Raw genomic sequence first — 6,702 nt, forward strand, 5'->3', positions numbered from 1 at the left:
TATTGGCACATTACTTCCATCCTGAATGCTTTTAGTTTACATTTCCAGGCATTTAATACTGGCTTTGCCTTTTTTTCCAGGTTAAAGATTTCACAAACATTTTGATGAAGTGAAGTTACTTTTGGTTATTAACGGTAAACAATTTTGCATGTCTTCAATAATTCTTTCTTACTCTGACAGCTCTTCTAAAGTTGAATAATAGAAAAGATCATTGTACTGAAGGCACAGCAGACACTAGGCAAAATCCTGTAATAAAGAAATCTTGAATTCTAGGACAGCCATTGATGCACTGGGATAGAAACCATCTGCCTGTAGCAATGCTACAGGATGTGTACACAAGAATCTGCTCCTCAGTGGACACCAGGGTGCAAAATACTAAGAATAAAAAGAAATATAAATGCAATTGACAACATCCAGGAGGACAAAACAGCCTGAAGAGCGTAAGCATGAGATCTGCCATGAATCTTCAGTACTGCTGCAGAGCACTCCCCAAAGGGACAGATGGTAGGAAATACCGCAGTCATATCTGGTTAACCTGAATCCATTACTAAAATCAATATTACATATTCTTTTAAACTGATTATCACCTTTTCAGGGGCTATCATCTTTTAGAGACCATGCTCAGATAAATTGAGAAATCAGATCTGTATTACTTTTATCTGATTCTTTCCCAGGCAAAGAAACTGTGCAAAATGTCCATTTAATCCCACTCTGCAGACATCATAATTTATCGTTTTCATTACTGGAAGAGGTAAATGAGAGAGAGGAAGACTACGTTTTTAGAATATGTATTTTAAATCTTATTCTAAGTTACTTTTATTTTAAAAGGTCCTTTATTCATTAGAGATTTTAGTTTCAATTTTGCACGATTGAAGAGGGTAAAACCCAACTGTTGTTAAAGGCAGAATATTTAGCTGTGTATCTACAATAGCTGGATGAATCACAGATACTTCCAACTCATGGAATTTAAGGAAGAATCCCTTTTGGCTATGCTTCTGGTCCTACTCTGGTCTCCATTTTTTCTGCAGGGGTTGTTGTGTCTTTCTCTCCTGTAAACTACGGATCAGGAATTCTAACGGCGCATAAAAGATCACTTTGCCTTCTTTAATACATGGTGAGATTTTTCCTCAATTCAGCAGGAGATGGCTTTCCAGACAATTATGCGAGTTAGGTGGGAGTCACATATCTGCAGCATGGGAGTACAAGGACAGGAATGAAGCTGAGACTCTGCACATCTCTCAATAAGTTTTACAGCAGGCTAAGGTTTTTGGGAATGGGGGCACTCCAGAAAAGACAAGCTTTACCTGGGTTTGATACCTGTACTGCTGGGTCTGAGAGTTTTCCTCTACCTGGTGAGTCATAGGCATGTACGCAGGAAACTGAATCAACATTATGACCTTACTCACTAGTCACCGGCACCGCATTGATATAACAGTTTATCTCATGTTTACAGTGCAGAGTATTAAAAAAAAATGAAAATTAAACTATGATTCACATACCAAAATTTGATTAAACCAGCACTGATCCCAGGACGTGTGGTTCCCTCGCAGAAGGGTGATCCTGTTCATTACATCAGTTATTTTATTCCATCCTAGATATGCAAAAGCTCTCCGACGTCATAGCACTGAAGGGTGCAATACCTCAGGATTTCCAGTATGTACCTTCTCATGCTGTGGGAACTCCTTCAGGAGGGGACAACCAGGGTTTTGTCCTTACTCAAATACTGTTTCTTTGTGTTAAGCGGGCTTAACATGATCGTATTCTGAAAGAGTCCTCAAAGCAGAAACCAGAGCCTAATTCTTCTGTAACTTCACCTGCAAATCCTAATCCTTGTGTGAGTCACACCTCAGTAATGCGAAGGAAACAGCTTCAACGAGAGGGACAAAATAGCTGTGCTTATGGTGACAGCCTGGATACAGGAGATGTCTCCTGGGAAGGTGAAACAGGGCTCCCCTAGCTCCAAGCTCCATGGAGTGCCCTGGCTGAGCCCACTGCTGTGCCCTCCCCACCTGGACCAGCACCCCAGGGGTCACCGGCTGCCCCAAGTGCCCGGAGCCCCAGCTAGGCAGGGTGAAGGGAAGGATGCCAGGTCTGCAGGATCTGAGGGAGTTTGTCACCATCTTTGTAAGAATTGAGGAAATTGATTCATTAAAAAATCAGGTGTCTACAGATTTCTGGCACTGACAGAGTCAGGCAGAAGCTGAGCAGAGTTTTTTGGGATCTATATTTGGACTGGAGTCCGGAGAAGCAGTTCGTAGGATGTCAGCATGACAAATGTGACAAGCTTGTATGAATCTTCACCTTCTCTTCAGAAAGATAGTTAATGGGGCTTGGAATTACGGAGGGCGCAGATGCGAGATCCATTTCATGCCATGACTTCAGTCATCTGACTCTCACATTGCTCCAGGAGGAGAATCCAGGTGCTCTGTGCTTCACCAAATTTTCCTTTTGATGCCATCCTTTCCTTAACACTGTCAGCAAAGCTCTTCCCTCTTCCTATTCCCCTCCCTGAGCCAACAGGCACTTTAAATATGCAACAAGTACAGCTGAAACTTTCATTTAGATTCCTGACGACTGGCACCGCAGTTATTATATCACCAGACTGACAGTTCCTGCTGATTGGTGCCACTCAATTCAGAAAGCAATATAGCTTTGATATATCAACCTGGCAACTGCCTGCAGGAAGCTATTCTAGTCCTTCTCTCTGAATTTCACTCTGAGAAATGTACTCCTTTCAATAGGATTTTTCATGGAAAGAAAGGCAGAACGTTAAAGAGAGGGGATGGCAAGCTCAGTATGACCCCCATAGCCTTAAACAAGAGCACCTTTTTTCTTATTGAGGAGGTAGTGACTCTACAGGAGACAAAGACCCTAGGAAGAGCCTTTACTCCAGGATTTTGCACACTTGAAAAATCCAGGTCTTATTCATAGAAAAAGGAAAAGATTTAAAAAAATTTACAGCTGACCTATAGGTCCTTTATGAAGAATTTGACATGTTGGTGTTTTAAGAATATGTTGTTTGATGTGTCAGTTTAGGCTTTGTTGTGGAGCTCGAGGGTCAAATAGTCAAGATGTTATGGAGTAAAAACAGTAGGGAGAGTTGTGCTCAGCAGCATTTCAGCTGGGAGGATTAGGAGAGAGTTCCCTGGAATACTGACAGTACTCAGCTGCCGCCAAGTTAGGGGACAGTCCATTTGCCCAGTGTGGGAATCTGCGTGTGCTAACATTTATAGGTGAAAAGTAAAGACAAAAGCATAATTTTTAAGAGTTAATCTCAAAGGTAGAAACTAACACAACTGGTATATAAGCAGCAGGTAAATGATTTTTATTTAAACTTTCTAGAAGGAAGATGATCTGAAACCAAGGAGCTATAGAACCAGAGTACAATTAGATCGAAGTCAACATATATTTCTATACATATTCCTACTGGTGACCTAGTATGCGGCTAATCATGTTCTCTTGCTTTTGACTGCCAAAGTGCTTTCTATTTTTTCTGAAAGATGGTGTCAAACAACCTTCGTCACAACCAGCTTTTCCCAATCTTATTTCAGACAGTGATCTCTGGACATAAATATTCCCTCTGTCCCATGGCACAAGCAAGATCTGTACTTGGGTTCCCTATGCAAGCACCTGGGGCTGGCCTGCTGGGGTACCCTGACATGCACGGAACACAGTCTTGGGGATCCATCCCTTAGCTCTCCTGCAGTTCCTCTGCTTTCATTTTTTTAATGCTTAAAAAAGTTTCACTTCAGTTCCTGGGGAAGAATTGCCTGGCTACTACTTAGTTCTAACAGTCTTTCCTTTTCCTAAGTAACGGCTTTCATAGAGGTAGGCTATTCTCACAATAGGGATGGAAGCCAGAGCCTGGGGTTCACCCTGAAAGCTTTGGGAGCAGACAAGGGTCTGTGCTGTGAAGTGTTTTGCTAGAATTGCCGACAGCAAGGCCCAAGGACTTTCCAGAAATGCAGGTGGTTGCTTATGATTTCTTCATCTTCTCTGAATGGGATTGCGTTCCCTGTAGCTATTGTGTGTATCATCCTTCCATTTACAGTTCTTTTCTTAAGTGTATCTGGAGGGCAGCGGAAGGTTTTTAGTAAAGCTGTATTGCATGTTTCAGTAGTGCTGTATGAAAATATTAATTCAACGGTTTATTTAAGAAGAAAGCAGATGTTTTTGACATGTCAGAAGTGTAAGAACACTTTATTTTGGTGAACTGCTTTTATCCGTTCCCACAGATATTATTCACTTGTGCACATCCCCAAAGTAAGAAAGCATTTACAAGCAGCAGAGAACTCCTGAATTGTCCAACGTGTTGCCGCAGACAGGGGTCACAGCGTCTCTGTGCACTTCGTTATTCATGCAATTGTAGGTGGAGCAGGTGGAAACACCTATTATATTAAATTCTATTAATTGAACACCTGGCTAAAAATACCCATTGTTTTAGGTTGCTGTAGAGCTACTAGCTACAGTGATTTAAAGGCCAGTTATTCTGCACATTTTCACAAAGATTTGTGCTGATATCCTTGTAACAGCAAACCCACAGTTTCTTTACCTTCTAACCCTTTTCCTGCTGTCATCTCTTGGTCCCCTTGTTAGGGTGTAATATTTTACACGTTATGTGTGTCTTTGCACACAGCTGGTGAAGTAATTAGGTGTCCTTCTTCAGCACACCTATGAAGGAGATGTCATCATGTAAAAAAGACCTTTTACCGTTTCTTTCAAAGCTACTGTTGCCTGGATGAGGCTACATTTCTGAATGACTCTATTGCCAACAAGTTAGAATGTGAGGTAACTGACAGCTCTCTCTATCAGCCCACCCTCACATCCTCATTTACATGCATGAAAGTGAGTGAGAAAAAGAAAAAAAATGCCACCTTGCCATGTGACTGATAAGGCAGCTGCATAAAATATTAAAAATCTAGACTTTCAGTGTTTATGCTGGAGCTGGATGAACACGCGAAATGTTTCTGTCCAGTTGGCAGGTAAGTTGATTAATGGACTGCTATCTAAGTGGAACACCAGAGAATCAATGGGCTGCAGCCAGGCCGCTGCCAACATGGTGCAGCCATCACATTTGCTCGGCTGTGCACACGCACCGCGTCTGAAGGGAGCGGTGCTCATTGCCTTTGCTTGCACTCCCCCTAACCACGCTATGAGACACCTTGGTCTGCACAGTGAAATGCGTCTCACTCCCCACACTATGGACCATTAAAAGGAATATTGCGATGAACCTACTGCCTCCTTTCTGAGCATTCATTTAAGTAAAATTTACATTTAAAATCATGCTCATTCAGAACTGTATAAACCTGCCCCCCCCACAGGACAGCATTTTGGATAGCACAAAAATTATTTAAAGAGTCCTTTGTGGGAGGAAGAGAAAATTTGGGACTATTCTTGTAGCTGGATTATCTTTCTTACGTCGACAAGACAAAAAATGCACAGAAGGAAAACAAAAGGATGACAAGGAAAAATGCTTTTGGAAAATGTTTCTTTTTCTGGTGCTGACTCGTTTGTACACCCTCTCTGTTACAGAAATGCAGCACCTGGCTGCTCATATAGCTAGCAAGTCATTCCCAGTGTCTGGCTGTTGAAAGCATTGATTTGTCTCACCATGCCAGTCACAGCTCACAACAAAACAGCGAGATTTGCAAACTACAGGCTTTTTTTAAGACATCAAATGGAGAGGGAGGTTAAAAAAAAAAAAAAAGGCAAAAAACCTTAGGATGGAAATGACCCCTTGGGAGTGACAGCAGGATCTGTGTGAGTCTTTCCCAAGCATTCCAGGAGATTTCACAGGAGCAGGCTGAGGTGGTGGGGCTGCCAGTTTCTTTGCCTCCAGCTGGTTATCACTGAGATGCCTCCCAAGTGTGATTAAGCCTCAACAGCACTGTGTAAGAGGCCATTGTAGATGTGAATGAAAGAGGAGAAGAATGAATGGAAAAGAAAGGTGGGGGGGGAAGCTGTAGAACTAATTCCAAGCCTTTTGTAAGGGGGCATTACTTGACTGATTTCACATTAATTACAATATTCTGCTCAGCAGGACAAAATGGGTATAAGGTTTTGACAGATAGCTTTCATGCAGCCTAGAGTTCAGTTACTTCACTTGTGAAATGTCTTCTACACTGATTCAGAGGAACTGGTACCACAAGACCCGCTGCATGAATACTTCACCTATGTTTCTCCCACAGCAGCGAAGAGAGGTGAGAGCATTAACAATGAGTCAGACCACTGAATTCTCTGTAAGTGCTCTCAGGACAGCATAGCAAATTTATGAATTCTCAACATTTTACAGCTAATGCTCTACTAGCAAGAGTACCTTCACAGATTCCAGTCACAGCTATTTGCAAACTTCGTTGTTAATGGGAAATATTATTTTAGTTTTGTCAGTTGCATTTGTAGAAGGGCTGCACTGTTGACAAGGTTTTCTGAGTTTGCTGTTTTTTTCCTACAGCTACTCTGTACATTTTCAGATGAAATATTTCTTCATAATAAGATATGTCAAACTTCATTTTGCAGTGAATCAAAGAGATGCTGCATGGAAGTGCCTGGGGAGAACTTTCGAAACCAAAGCGTGCCCAGAATTAAAACTTGAGGTTAGGCAGTTTGTCCTAAAACTCAGGTTAAACATCAAAGATTCCCAGCAGATGATAAAGGATACCCTCTGTAGAAGATAGTCCAGGATAATTAATAACATTTGAGATC

The sequence above is a fragment of the Opisthocomus hoazin genome, chromosome 8 (assembly GCF_030867145.1).
Source record: "Opisthocomus hoazin isolate bOpiHoa1 chromosome 8, bOpiHoa1.hap1, whole genome shotgun sequence".
Lineage (NCBI taxonomy): Eukaryota > Metazoa > Chordata > Aves > Opisthocomiformes > Opisthocomidae > Opisthocomus > Opisthocomus hoazin.